The sequence below is a fragment of the Lissotriton helveticus genome, chromosome 12, assembly GCF_964261635.1.
Source record: "Lissotriton helveticus chromosome 12, aLisHel1.1, whole genome shotgun sequence".
NCBI classification, from domain to species: Eukaryota; Metazoa; Chordata; class Amphibia; order Caudata; family Salamandridae; genus Lissotriton; species Lissotriton helveticus.
The window spans coordinates 127,652,126-127,668,391 of NC_136073.1; the positions used below are offsets into that span (position 1 = coordinate 127,652,126).

General features: G+C 48.8%; 1 non-coding gene across 1 annotated transcript; it reads left to right on the forward strand.

The window, feature by feature from the left end:
* Window positions 1-14,927: 14,927 nt before the first annotated feature.
* Window positions 14,928-14,999, forward strand: TRNAG-UCC (transfer RNA glycine (anticodon UCC)). Its single transcript has one exon. It is a non-coding gene; the product is annotated as a tRNA-Gly (tRNA).
* Window positions 15,000-16,266: the final 1,267 nt, after the last annotated feature.

Below are 16,266 nucleotides of genomic sequence, written 5' to 3' on the forward strand. Positions count from 1 at the left end.
CGCGGCTCTGGGTCAATAACGCTTGTAAACAGAGTGGGAGCAGCTCAAAATTCCGCTCCGACATTCAGGAACAACATAGGGGAGTGCAGCTGCTCCCAAGTTCGGTGAAAAAACGCTGCAGGTATGGAAGAGAGGTCCGCACTCGAGCTGAGCTCAGCTGAGCGCAGCCATCTTCTCCGGAGCAAAACCACACCCCAGGAAATTTAACACTTAGCCTTCAGAGTAAAAAACCCAGACCTTAACCACTAGGCTCCAGTGATTTCTCCTGCTTCAAAAAAAGGTCACGAACATGTTCACTAACCTGCAAAGACTCTTGTCCTAAAATATTTTGTACATTTGTCAATGCAATTGCCTTTGCCTATCCCTTTAACTGAGAACACAGAACCATTGAAAACACCAGGGAGCGAGCCCATAACTTTCCCCCGCCACAATCAGGAAGCGGCCGTTGTGACTACAAAAAAGAAGGGCCCTTCCTTCTTTGCCCCCCCTCACCTCCTCAGCCTTAAAGATTGAGAAAGCAAGTTCTCTAACCAATGCAGTTCCTGGTGGCACCAAACGTAGGTTGTGGCTGCAGTGTTGGGGCAGTGCAGCACTCTGTCCCCAAGATGTCCGTGGGGGAGTAGCGGGATCCTGTTGTGTCCAAGGCAGTGAACTGGAAAGAGACCTGCAGCTGCGACACTGTCTTGTTTTCGTCTGTCAGATTCCTTCTGACAGTGATGAGTTTTTATATACTGAGGCAGTAGCCTCATTACTCCACATTCATTTCGAATTTATTTTTGTCGCTGTTTAGGTTGTCTTATTGATGTGTGACTCTTTGTCACAGTTGAGGTTGTATCACATGGTCAGCTCAGTGATGGGCTGCGAGTAGCGGTCAATTGAGTTTGCAGAATTGTCAGCATGTTTCCTCAGAGAGTCTTGTCTTTGTCTATCTAGTGCCTTCTGATAGTGTTGAGTTTTGGGTGCCTGCCGCCGCGATTATGCCATCAGACAGCGAAAGGATTTTGGTTGCTTGCCGAGGAGATTGTGCCATCTGGCAGCGGTGAGTTTTGCGTACCTGCCGGCGTTTGCCTTCAAGCAGTGATGAGTTTTTGGATGCTGTGTTGCTGTTTCAGTTTCGCAAGGTTAGCGCTTCAATGGGACGCGGGTAGGGGTCAAATGGGTTTGTAGAGATGTCTGCGAGTTTCCTGATCAGTGGGTTTTCCTTTTAATCTAATCCTTTGTAGAATTTCCTGTTGAGTTTGAGGAGATGGTCGTCCAACATCTCAATGCCTAAGTCTCTGTGGAGGTCTGCTGTTCCCAGAAGCATTCTAATGCTTCCGGGTGCCAATGCCACACCTGCCCCTGCGCAAAGTTGCAGCAACCTGCGCCATGACCCCCGGTTCGAGCCTCAGCATCACCGCCATAGGCATGGCTCCCCTAGACAGGTGAGCCTCTGCAAAGGCCTTGCCTTGACACTAAATAGGGCTGTAAATAAAATGGTGTGTATTCATTTGTAATATGACTTTTCTGTCACTGTTACCTTTATTAGTCATGGATCATTAATGCAGCCCTAGAACACATTTAAAAGTGCTATTTATATTTTTTCTTTGAAGTATGCACAAATAAGTGCTAAAAATATCAGCTTTAGGTGATTTGGCTTATTTTTGTTGTGGCTGAAACACCAAAATACCGATGTGCCTGTATAAATCCGATCAGCTAGCAACCCAAATCAGAGACCAAAAGTTTGTTGCAGGATCAGCATATTATTTATTTCCTCCACCCTCCATCCGTGATTGATGCCAAAATAGCAATAGTTTAACTTATATCTGAAACCCTACGCCAGCATCCATACAATGTTGAGTTAGTCCAGGTATTTGGGACTACATCCTGCATTCAGACAGCTCCCTTCTCATTCTCACCACTCACCCTTCACTTTCATGCTCACCCTGCACTCACAGTGATCACACTGCACTCACACTGTTCACCATGCACTCACGCCATTCATCCTCCTCCTACCCTGCTCTCACAAAAGCACACCGCTCACCCTGCATGCACATGACACCCGACTCACTTGTCACTTTCACTGTACACTCACATCCATCACACTGCACTCATGCTGTGAACCTGCAATAACATCGTTCATCCTCGTCTTACCATGCGCTCTCCTGAGCACACCACTCACCCTGCACTCACAGCAACCACACTGCACATATGCCCCTTGCCATGATTTCATGCCATTTTCCTTCCACTTACCCAGCAGTCACTTGAGCACACCACTCAAGCTGCACTCACAGTGATCTCCATGCACTCACACCACTCACCATGTACTCACGCTTTTCACCTTGTACTTACACAAGCACACTACTCACCATACACTCATGTGACACTTGACTCACCTGTCTCTCGCAAAGCTTACTCTACAATCTCACTCAAATAAGCTCATGACTCACCATGCATTAATCCTCCAACTCTGCATTTTCATTTGCACCCAAACTCATATGTAACTTTATGCCGGTATTTAGTTTGTGAGGTCCAGCTGCGCCTTTGTTGTTTCACCACTGTTTTCCTCCTCCACCGACTCCAGACATTTTTTCCTGATCTCCTGCCTCCTGCTCAGCCCTTACTATCCCCAGGACTACTTATGGAGCCCACTGTGTGGCACCAACAGTAGCCCATTGGCCTCCAGTCTCTGTGCCATTCCCCTGCCTGGCTCCTCGAGATCGGGACTTGGCTTCCCAGACCCAAAGCCTCTTGTTATAGCCTGCTGTTTGTCCACTATTCAGTTGCCTGCTCGTGTTTTGGTCATCTTTGTGCTAGCTTTTCCCATTTATTCTGTAGTTTTAATTACTTTGTCCTGGTATTTTGTTTGTTAGGTCTAGCTTTGCAGTTGTTCTTTCACTGTCAGTGTTCTGCTCCCCCACTCCCTCTGTTTTTTCCTGATCTCCTGTCTCCCGCTCAGCCCCTCCCACCCCATGGACTACTTATGGAGGCTGTTGCACGGCTGTGCCACTAGAGTGGTGAAGGTTTGCATAGGCAAACCTGTCTGTGCCTGTCCACGCCCACATCATGCTCAGCGCCAGAACCCCTAGCCTCCCACCATCCATGGTACACCGCCAAGGACCTCCTGGCCCTAGATCCTGAATACCACAACAACATCTGCTTCACGACCTCCCAGCGATCAAACAAAGGACCCTTCACCTGCCACCACTGCCGCTTCTCATGCAGTACAGGACCACCAGCCCTAACCAGACCCCACACATACAAGCCTATGCACAACCCGGCACCACTCCAATGCATCATGCTCAACGCCTGCTCCCTCTGCAAACATGCCATAGAAATGTGGGGCACCATCACCACTCTATCCCCAGACATGGCCTTCAGCACCAAAATGTGGCTCAACTTGACTGCAAACGCCGACATCGCCACTGACACACCAGGGGCTGCAAGATGAAACACAGAGACTGCACTAACAGACAAGTTGAAGGCATCCACATAATCTTCAAGGTAACCATTTGATGCACCATCACCAATGACAACCCCATATAGAGCACCTCAACTTCCGACTACAAATAGATGCCATGACCCAAATAAGAGTCACCATCACTTACAGACCACCAGGACCCGGATCAGCCTTCTGCGATGCCATCTCAACCTCATCGTCCCCCTGGCCATCGACTCCCAGCACTACATCCTGCTCGGTGAGCTCAGTTTCCACATCGACTACCCCAACAGCACCAACACTGCCTCCGTTCTAGAGAACCTCAACAACATCGACCTCACCCAACTAGTCACAGAACCCGTGCACAAACCCAGACACACACTTGACGCCATCTTCACCCCGAGCAACAGACTCAAATTCACCCACGCCACAGAGCTCTTCTGGACCGACCACGCCATCATCCACTTTACCATCTCCGGCAGAGCTCAACACAACTACCAAATACCACAAAGCCACCCACCACAGTGGATGAACAGTTACTGAGATACAATAGAACCAATTCTTCAGCATCTTGTTACCTAAAACCTCAGCAGAACTCAACCTGCCACCCCGAACTTCACCATCTGCATCACCAAAAGCGCCAATGAAGTTGCCCCACTGAAACCAGCTAAAACCAACATAGCCTTGAAACTAGCCAGCTTGTACACCCCAGAGGTCAGAACCACCAAGTGCAACTGCTATAGACTTAAGAAGCGATGGCAAGCTTCCAAGGACCCCTCTGACAGAGCCATACCACAAAACAGCCCTCAGAAAATTCTGCCGGCGCATCAAGAAAGCCAAGAGAGCAGCCCTCAGTGACGCATAGACACAGCGGCCAACCACACGAAGGAACTGTTCAAAATTATCAAGGAATTTGCCAGCCCTCCAGGTACCCAGAACGGTGAACAGCCTTTACAACGCGGCTGTTACACCGCCGTGCCGTTACAACGCGGTCTTTTCAACGCAAGTCGTTACCACGACTTGCGCTGGAGGGCGCTGCAGGACAAGGAATTTTTTAATTTACTATCCAACACCTTCCCTACTGTACGTAGGCTGGTGTTGGAATAGTAAATTAAAAAATTCCTAAGTCCGCACCCCCTCCAACGCAAGTCCTGGTAACGACTTGCGTTGAAAAAACCGCGTTGTAACGGCACGCGTTGTAACAGAACGCGTCGTAATGCCGTACATCCACAGAGAACACCATCCTCCTCTCCCAAGACATCTCTGAGTCCCTCTCAGACTACTTCCACAGCAAGAAAGCCATGATCTATAAAAACTTCTGCCCCCAACCTACCACTCCAAGCCACGACAACCTCAGGCAGCCAGCAAATACCGGCCGAATGATCATCACCTGATCTCCACTTACTGTGCAGACCACCTCTTCCATCAAGTTGTACATCCACTTTGGGGCATCCATCGACTCCTTCCCCCACCATATCTTCAACCTTAGAGCCAATCCTATAAGCACAGAGCTCACCTCCATCCTCAACACCTCCATCTCCATAGGAACCTTACCAGATGGGTGGAAAAACGCATAGGCCAGATCCCACCTAAAAAGCCCTTGGCCAACCCTACTGACCTCAAACACTACCGACCAATCTCCCAGCTCACCTTGCCGGCCAAAGCCCTCAAGAAAGCCATCAACCAACAGCTCACCGAATACCTGAAACTCAACTAATTACTCGATACCCCACAATCTGGATTCAGTGCCAACCACAGCACTGAGACGGTACTGATCACCGCCACAGATGACATCAGATCTCTCCACGACCGCAGAGAAACTGTGGCCCGTATCCTCCTTGACCTTGCCGCTGCATTTGACACCATCTCACACCACACCCTCTTCAACCGATTCCACACGGCTGGCATCACCTCTTTCCTCTCAGGATCCACATAGAACATCCGATTGCCTCCCTTCTCCTACCCTCACCTTATTCAACATTTACATGACCCCCCCTTGCAGACATCATCACATCCCACTGCCCCAACATAATCTTCTACGCAGACGACACTCATCCTCTCACGCACTGAGGACCCAACTAATGCCAAAACCAACTCCCACAGTGCCATGACAGACATAACTGAAAGGATGAGAGACAGCTTCCTCAATCTCAACGCCGACAAAACAGAAGTACTGATCTTCAGGAAAAACACCTCCGTATGGGACCACACCTGGTGGGCAGCAGAACTTGAACGTACTGCCACACCAACAGGCCACGCACGCAATCTTGGCGTCATCCTTTACAGTGAACTGACAATGAAATAATAAGCCAACGCAGTAGCCTCCTCATGCTTCCACACCCTCTGCATGGTCCGTGGAATCTTCAGATGGATCCTTATCAAAAACACATTGCATTCCTACAGGTCACCGGACACTCACATCTGCATACTTTTCACCCTACACTTGCACTACTTACATTGCACTCACTCACACTATTCACCATCACCCTACACTTACATAAGCACACCTGTTACTCTGCACATATAAAGATTACACAACTCACATGAATATTCACATATTTCTACAGAGGCACCCGCAGATACCTACTCTTTCTGTAGTTTTAGAGGCCTATTTAATTCAATCTGCAACAAAGGTGCTGGTGCAAGAAGGGAGAGTGGACTGAGAATGTGGGATGGTGTGAGGAGGGAGATAAGGGCTGAGGCTTTGGTGTATGGTGATGGATTGAGGATTGTGTGACACCTTCATCCATTCCTGGCTTTCCATGCACCACAATGCTTCATTCTGGGACTTGCAGTTTTTTTTACATTGTAAGTTGGGTCTCAAAAACCCAAAAATGCAAAGTATTACTTCTATGATGAAATCCATGGTTGCTGAAGAAGTCAAGCCTTTCATGAGATCAGCTGGATGCTGTGATATTGCTTTAGAACGTGGATTCGTTCATTTCTTATACTGTAACTGCTTGACCCACACGTGAACCTAAATATAAGCCCCATACAGCTAATTTAAGGAAGTGTACTTTTCATTCACATCATACCTGTAACAAACATTGACAAGGCAATATATTAATATTTTTGAATAGAGTGCAGAGAATATGTTTTTATTAAGCTTCACTAAAAGGCAAGGCAGGTATAGCAGAAGCTGCAGGGTAAGCTTTTCTAACACAAAAGCAGGTTGACTAGTGGAAGAGTGAGTGGCAGTGTGTCTGTGTGTGACTGTGACAGAGTGCTAATGTACGAAAGAGTGCCAGAGATATAGTGAAAATGTGTGTGAGAGAGAATGTGTGTCAGTGTATGAGTGTTATGCGTGCAAGGGTGCTGCTGGTTTGGCACACTGGAGGTTTTCCTTGCCTTATGGATAAGGACACTAATAGCGTATGGGTGGGAGGTGTTACCTATGGCAAACTGCAGGCCCTGACATGGTTCTATTAACACATCATCATTGGCTGTGGGGACTCTAACTGTCTAACTGAGAAAACCGCAAGCCCAGTCATACCCAGTGGAAGAGATACCGAACACCTGCCACCACACCTGGCAGACGGCCCTGACATGATGCTCGTAATTCTCAGCATATGGGGTGGATCCGTAGCAAAAGTTTGACTTTTGACCACCTTGGGGGTGCCCAGGAGTGGACACCTCACAGGGGAAGCCAGGATGGGTTCCACAGCGGTATTCGTACAAGCGCCTTGAGACCCTTGCGGGTGAGTAGTGCGCTATACAAGTATCAATTTTTATATTTGAGGTAACTCTTGCCATGAGATTTACTGTACTCTTTGTTTAGGGGGTGTCTATGGCAAAATGCTGACCCTTGTATAAGGAGGGACATTTTGGCTATACCCATGGCTGTGGCAGAAGTATCTGTTGTAATTTTCTGGCACTTTCATATTGAATGTACTCCTTGGCAAAAGGGGCTCACCCATGAAAAAAATAATGACCTTGGTATGGAGGAAGTAATTTCTGACGTAAGACATTTGCAAAAAAACTAGATCTATTCCTAGGAAAGGCCTGGCTTCCCTGGTGCACCATGAAAGTACTGGAATATTTCATGAATGGCAATATGGGTCTGCGTGGTTTTGGCAAATTCGATCCCAAAAGTTAAAAAAAATTATCAGGGGAGAAGTCTACTCTCCCTTAAATCATATACAAGAAATCTGTTAACTTGTTTTAGTAGCTGGAATTTGGGGGAAGTATAACACCCCACCACTTAAATAGATCGTTTTCCTCAACTAATGGATATGAGGATAGCTCTTGTCCCATTTCTGGAAATGCTTGTCCTGCCCCATTGCTGGGAGCAGGGCAGGCTTTTGAGCAGTGCGACTGGTGCAGCTGCACCTGGCGTTGACTTTGGTGAGGTTGGGGGGGGGGACCTGTTTGAAAAAAAAGTTTGGTTTAAAAACACATGAACTTCCTTGTGCGTCAGGTAGTTTTGAGGCGACAATAACAAATATCAGAATTCAGAATTTTGTCTAGTTGCAGTTTTAGCTAGAGTAGCGTGGAGGGTTAATGTGCCTTCTGCAAAGAACGTGTACCATGCAGATCACAGAACTTAGTGTGAGTGAACTATGAGTAGCACTATAACAAAATTAAGTGTAAGTGTGAGAGAGGCTATAGAGAGATGACATGCACTGTTAGAGGGTGGTAGTGACGGAAAGTCATGAATAAGGAGGATATGGGAGAGGAGAGAGACAAAGAAGACTGTCGTAATGGGCGCCACCAGCGCACAAGCGGGCCCTGTCGGAGAGTCTTAGCCCCACCCTGAAGTTCGGGTCTAGTACTCCCCCCCTCCTCCCCCAGAGTGCAACCAAGGCCCAGACAGTGCTACCAAGTTTAAAAATGATGAAATAATGAGGTAATACTATTACAAAATGTGCCACATTATGCCACATAATTTGTCTTTTTTTACTGCATAATTTACGCAACCCTGCCGAATAATTTGATCATCTCCTGCCGCATAATTCAGTGGCCCTGCTTTTAGTTGACTAAAGGCATTTGGTCAAGTCGGGCATTGGGGTGGGGCAGGAATGTACTTTCATGTTTAAACACTATAACTTTTAATGAATGTCAATTCAGTGCTATAATCTGATATACTAATCACCATTGTAGCGTTCTAGTTGCTCGCCTGGCTAGGCGAGATTCCGGAAGCACTACCACACTTTGTATCACCTACTGGTCAGGCGTGGCCAGAGGGATATAAATAAATGGGCCGGGGTCGCTCGAGGCTTTAGTCCCGACTAGTAATCTGTGTGGCAGTCTGTAATTTAATACGAGCTAACTGTGGGCCTTGCCCAGCAACCAGTGACCCTGTCCGCGCAGCTGACGCTCTGCGATTGCCCAGCGCCCACGCTACACTGGCGACGAGGGTGGGATTTCAAGTCTGCGACCCAGAAGATAGAGGACGAGACCTCCTACCTTGTGGTGACCACACCGACTCCAGTCACGACACTGGCTCAAGACAGGACGAGGCCTGAGTCGTGCGTCACCACGACGTCAAGGCAGAGGACAGCTGACCAGAAGCCGCCGATCGTCTGAAGCGCACCCTGCCGGTAAGCTCTGGAAGGCGGGTGTGCACGAGCTGAGCGCAGCGCTCCCAGACCCGGTAGAACGACGCCGCGCACCCAGGCATGGGCACGCGCATGCACAGTAGATGGAAGGGCCTCATCAACACCCGCGAGCAAAGCAGAACGGCAGAAAGTGCGCTGCAAGCCACAAGAGCAGCGTAGGGCCCATTGAAACAACGCGAACTGCGAGGGAAGAGATAACAAGAGGAAAACAGAAATCCCAGCACAAGATAAGCTCCACAACAAGCACAGGCTAATGCAAATGCCTTGCAGGGACTAGCTAAACCCCAAGAAGTGCGCAAAGCAAGGGAGTCGAAGGCTAGGACGCCTCATCAAACCAAAAGACAAACTGTTGTCAGGGAATCAGCAACCCATGCGCACACAAAGGACAATCAAGCATTGGCAAGCCCAAGACAGCACGGGCGGTAACAAACACCCACACAGTATAAAGTCCCATTTCAGCAGGAAAGGTGGTCATGTCGAATGTGCCAGCAGCCCAGCAGCCGGCAGCCGCACTAGTAGCTACACACCCGGTGCATCCTCAGATTTCAGCGCTCCCGCCATTTAGTGAGCTCGTAGATCCAGCCACTGCATCCCCGAGGTGGAAAGTATGGGTCAGCCGCCTTAATAACTACTTCATAGCCATGCGAGAAACCGACGAAGCGGTCAAAAGGTCATTGCTATTACACTTTGCAGGTGACGAGATATATAAGCTGTTCGTGCACCTTCCAAACACCGGCGCCGCCAACGATTATGACGCCACCGTCACCGCGCTCAACGCACATTTTGACCCTCAACTCAATCCTCACTATGAACGGTTCAAGCTCAGGCAAGCAAGACAACACGAAGGGGAGTCGATGGATGCATACCACGCACGCCTTCAAGAGCTGGGCAGCACGTGCACTGAGGACGACGAAACTAAAGAGGTGACAGCGCAACTAATCCAGGGGTGCCGAAACAAGACATTGCGTACGTTGATACTGCACCAACACCGAATAACCCTTGAAGAAATACTGATCCTTGCTCGCTCACATGAGCTCTCAGACGTTAGAGCAACAGCAATGGAAGCAGCGCTCACTTCACACCAGGATGAAGTAGCCAACGTCAAGGTGGAGAGAGCAGATGCTGTTCGAACTTCATCCCGTGGAAGCAGAGGATAATGGCTGACAAGAACCACGCGCCGGACGTCATGCGGGTGGTGTGGGAAAGAAGAACATCTCCCGGACAGCTGCCCGGTCAGGGGCAAGTCATGCTCGAAATGCGGAATTCCGAATCATTTTGCAAGTGTGTGCCGGGGAGGCTCACGAGGAAGAGGTGCCGCCGGAAGGAGACCACCAACAGGGGCAGTGAGAAACCTGACTCTAGAAGAATCCGCGACGCCACGGTCATCCAGGGGCCCCGCTCGCAGTTCCCAACGTCCAGATGACTCATCTTCCGATGAAGAAGAAGAGTGCTATTTCGTGTCTTTCGCTAGTGATCTCAAGAGGAAACGGCGACTGCAGCCGAAATGCAACATCGAAATTGATGGATCCAAGGTAACCGGCCTAATTGACTCCAGTGCAACCGTCAACGTGATGGGGTCACAGCACTACAAAAGACTGAACCCGAAGCCAACTCTCTCTCCATCAAAGATCAAGATCTTAACATATGGCAGCACAACACCACTCCCTCTGAAAGGGAAAATGACGGTGCAAGTGAAAGCGGAAGAACACGAAGTGACGACAGTATTCCATGTCGTAGATCGAGAGGCGGACATACTAGTCGGAAGTCACACCGCAGAAGACCTCCACCTCATCGCATTTGCAAATGCAATCAAACTTCTACAGGCAGATGACATCTTAGAAATGTTCCCACAGCTGTTCAAGGGACTAGGAAAGATACGGAGACCACCCATAAAGTTACACATTGACAAGGCCGTACAACCGATAGCATTAAGACACCGTCGGATTCCATTTCATCTACGGCCTTTGGTTGAGCAAGAACTCCAAAAGCTCGAACGAAAAGGGGTAATTGAAAAAGTGACAGGCCCTACCCCCTGGGTGTCACCCATGGTGATTGCCGAAAAGCCGAAACAACCAGGCAAGATCCCAATATGCATTGACATGAGGATGCCAAACCAGGCGATCAAGCGGGAGAGGCATCTAACCCCGACCGTAGACGACATCCTAGCAGATCTCAACGGTCCTCAATGGTTCTCAAAGCTGGATCTAAATGCTGGCTATCACCAACTCACACTGGCAGAGGAGAGCAGAAATATAACGACCTTCTCAACACATCTGGGGCTCAGGCGTTACAAAAGGCTCAACTTTGGGATTTCCTCAGCCGTGGAAATATTTCAGAACACAGTGAGGGACATACTATCTGGTCTTGGTGGAATCTTGAATGTAAGTGACGATATCTTGATACATTCCAAGACAATTGAGGAGCATCACAGATGACTACGAGCCACCCTCCGGCAATTAGCTGAGCATGGAGTGACACTCCACAAAGACAAATGCCAATTCTTCCAGCGATCCATCGATTTCTTTGGATACGTCTTTAGTGCTGATGGGGTCAAGGTAGATCCCCGTATGTCCCAGGCAATACATCTTGCACCTGCACCAAAGACTGTGTCAGAGGTGAGGAGTTTCTTGGGAATGGCGACGTACTGCGGTTGTTTTATCCCAAACCTGGCAACTATCGCAGACCCACTGCGCAACTTAACGAAGAAGGAAAATCCCTGGAAATGGGCCGCCGATGAGGAAAAGGCATTCAAACAGAAAAAGACGGCACTGCTGGACAGCACAACGATGGCGTACTTTGACACCTCCCGTCCAACGGAGTTAATTGTCGATGCTAGTCCGGTTGGTCTAGGGGCGCTGTTGACCCAGGAACATAGGTTCCCCTTGCGCTTGCGAGCAAATCACTCACTGCAACCGAGACTCGCTACTCCCAAATAGAGCGGGAAGCCCTCGCTATTAAATGGGCCTGCAATCACTTCCACCTGAACGTAAGTGGAAACCCGTTTAGAGTGGTAACCGACCATCAACCGCTCCTGCCACTGTTCAAAGGGACAGCACCTCATCCTCCACCAAGGATCGAAAGATGGGCGATACAGCTGCAACATTATCAGATGGAGTTGGTGTATCGGCCCGGTGCCAAGAATCCGGCAGACTTTCTGTCACGCCACCCGGCGGCAGAGATGGCGACAAGCACGGAACAAGAGAGGCAAACTGAAGAATTCATCAACCGGGTGTCGCGGTGGTCATGTTCCAGAGCATTGTCTTTGGAAGAAGTAAAAGAACACCTTGAGAAAGACGTATGCCTCCAGCGAGTGTCAAGTGTGCTGAAAGGGGGATCGTGGGACCGTTTCCTTCGCAACATCCAGGGGTGGAGTGAATACGATCGAAACCGCCTTGGAAAAATCTGGAAGGTGAGGAAAGAGCTCAGCTCAACAGAAGACGGAATCATCCTGAGGGGCTCACGCATTATAGTGCCACACAGCTTGCAGGAACGAGCAACAATCCTTGCCCACGAGGGACATCAGGGAATAGGGTGGATGAAGTCCCGTATGAGGGAAAAAGTATGGTTCCCAGACCTGGAAGACCACGTCGAATTCACAGTGCGTAACTGCTGAGGGTGCCAACTCGCTGGAAACACTGAAGTACCAGCACCTATTATTACCGAGGAGCCAGCACCCTCACCATGGGCATGGCTGAGCCTTGATTTTGGGAACTTCCCAGATGGAAGAGTAACGGCAGTCATTGTAGACAGCTACACGAAGTATTCCATAGTGGAAGTACTCCTGTCAACGTCATTTACCAACCTCCAGCCAGTGCTAGACAAATCTTTCGCCCTCTTTGGTATCCCGCACATCATCAAAACCGACAGTGGGCCTCCATTTCAAGGCAGCGAGTTCAGAGGCTTTGTGGCACGTCTCGGGATCAAGCACCATCGAGTAACTCCACAATGGCCACAGGCAAACGGCGAAGTGGAACGATTCATGCGAACCATCAATAAAATACTACGGATCGCCACGGCTGATGGCACATACCCCGAATACGCGTTGCAGCAATTCCTGAGAGACTACCGCAGTACGCCTCACTGCACTACCCAAACATCCCCGTGGTCGCTAATGCTTGCCGGGCCTCATAGAGACTTACTCCCAAGGGCCGAGTGCTGGAAGCAGAACCATTATGACCCAGCGATAACCCAAGAGAGGAGACACAACACCAATGGCAAGGCAAGCAAAAGGCGCAAGGCGAAGACCCGTATCCTACAGCCGGGATGCTGAGTGATGAACAGAAACCGGTGGAACACAGGGAAGTTTCGAACTCCCTAAGAAACAGGTGTGTGGGCAGTGACGTCAACAAGTGGGACGGCAGTTACGGCAGAGAAGGATGGCGAGACTGTGACGAGAAACATCTCGTGGTTTAAGGAAGTCCTGGGCACGACCAGAGAACAGCCTATGGGTGAGCAGTCAGAACTCGCTGTGACCACACACAACGATACTGAGCAGGAATCGGAGGCCGGCACACCATCCAGTCCGATAACAACGACGGTGCCTGAAAACCCCAGCCCTGATCAGAGAGCGGTAGGGGAAAGTCGTCCCAGCCCGCGGATGCGATGGGACACGTGCCGTCATCAATATGACCACCGCCCAAATCCAAAGCCCAACCGGAAGTTGGCGGACTTTGTTTGTTAGACTCTAATGACTTTGGTTTATTTTCAAGATCCAACTTGATGAGGGATGTAGCATTCTAGTTGCTCGCCTGGCGAGGCGAGATTCCAGAAGCACTACCACACTTTGTATCACCTTCAGGCCAGAGGGCTATAAATAAATGGGCCGGGTTGCTCGAGGCTTCCGGTCCCGACTAGTAATCTGTGTGGCAGTCTGTAATTTAATACGAGCTAACTGTGGGCCTTGCCCAGCAACCAGTGACCCTGTCCGCGCAGCTGGCGCACTGCGATTGCCCAGCACCCACGCTACAACCATCATGTTAACGAAATGCACTTGCTTCAGATATGAAGAGACTTTATCACCTTCGCTGCGGCAGCTAATCCGCCGCAGCGCTAACGGTCGCGGGGGGCGCGCGGCTGACCTGCGTGGGTGACAGAACCGTTCCGTCACGGCTCGCGGGTGAGCTGTGCTCATGACGGAACGGTTCCGTCACGGCCCCGCCCGCTTAATGAAACGTGCCGCGCAGGCGCAAAATCAGCACCGCACAGGCGCGGCGAGCGGGCCGTGACGGAACCGTTCCGTCATGAGCACAGCTCACCCGCGAGCCGTGACGGAACGGTTCCGTCAATAGCCTCGAAGAGGTTAACATATCTTTACATAATGTTTGTTGCCCGGTTTACATTACAGATGTTTTAATGTTTCTACTTCTGCAATTACTTTTACAGCCAAGCTTGACACTTGGCTCGGCTGCCTGTTAAATGATTGACTCGCCCACCTCTACTCTTTGTAGCCAAATTGTAATCAAGTTGTTCTGAAGAGCTGGATCAGCTGTTTATTTAGGTCTCCGTAATGTACATGGCAGGGCATGTACTCTCTGTTGGTGCATGCCCGGCATGCGGTGAGGGTAGGACAGGGGTGTGTCAATTAGGTGTTAAAAAGACTCCACGGTGCATGAACAAATTTCCATCTGCGGAGGAGTTGATCCAGCCAGCCCAGCAGTCTATGAAAGTGAGACTGCGAGCGCTTCCGGCAGTAATGCATGTGTTTCCGGGTGGGTTGCAGAAAGTGACAGTGGGATGCTTTTTCGGGTCCAGCGCGTCACCTCCACATCTGTAAATGGAAGAATAGTTCCAACTTAAAAACTGGAGAATATGTGTGAAGGCAGTGAAATGGTCAAAAGAGCGTGCTGTGAAGCCAGCTCGCAAATTTGTGATTTATAACCATCAGAAATCCCTGATTAACTTTTGTATGTATTAGATACAGATATGCATTCAGAGTATGAGTGGAACAGCAAGCGTTGGTGGTATAGTGGTGAGCATAGCTGCCTTCCAAGCAGTTGACCCGGGTTCGATTCCCGGCCAACGCAGCTCATATTTTTCTTCTTCAGTTTCACTTTTAAATGCGATTTTTTACTTTTGATTCACTTGATGTTATTTTGAATGATTTATAAACGGAGTACATTTGTTAACATTTCAGAATTGTTTTCTCTGTAACTCCGGGAGGCGGGAGGTGAGGGGGAGTCTTTTCAGTGGGCTGAGCTGCAGATCAGGACAGTGAACAAGAAAGAGGGGAATACGATCGGAGGGTCTGCGAAGCTCATTGCATAATAGTGCATGACTGATGAAAAATTGGCATCACACCGCTTCGATCATTTTCACGTGATGTATTGCGATCGACAGTCCTGACATGATGGAGGGCATGGTTATCTCAGTTATTTACATCTTGAGTCAAGAGTTTTGCTCAGGGATATGCAGGGCCACTTGAATTGTGCGTAAGGCGAGGGCCACAATATGCAAAAGGGTTAAGTAAATTATGTGGCAGAAACGACATATTATGCGGCATTATGTGGCACATTTTGTGATAGTATTACTTCATTATTTTGCCATTCTTGCATTTGTTTTTTGTTTTTTAAATATTTGTATTATTCAGCTTGCATATAACATCCACATTTCATAGCATTTGAGCGTATCATGAAATCCATAAAATTCACAAGACAAATTTTATATATAAAAGAAAAAAGAAGAAAAAAAACAAACAAAAAAAAACCCAAATAAGAGTAAGGTAAATACAATTTCAAAAGCGGCCCACCACAGCAATGAAACCAAATTAGGACATAACACTAACACAGGTCCAGCATCTCAGTTATTCTGCCAATGAACAAATGGAGCTCAAATTCGCAGCCCCCTCTCCCGCCTCCTCTGACACCCCCCCCTCCCTCTCCCCCCCACCCCGATGAACACAGCTGATTCCAGATTATGCAGAGCCAGAATCCTGGCTCTCCAATTCATAAACGTGGGGGCATCTGAACTAATCGATTCAGAAGTAATACATAAGTGTATTAAAGACATCGCAATGAATATTAAGGCTGAGGAATGGCTCGACCTAGATTCTACAGGATTTGATTCACATCCCAATATTACTAATTCGGGAGATAAAACCACAGAAATTTTAAGGCTGAAATTGATAAATGTTTGAACTTCTTGAATAAATAAATAAAGTATGGGACAAGTAAAGAACATGTGTATATCATTAGCAGCCATTAAGCCACATCTCGGGCAGCTGTAGCCCCCGTTCCCCCCCCATTTGGAAATGTTGTCCGGAGTGTAATAGTGTAATAAAGGTCAACTAGAGCC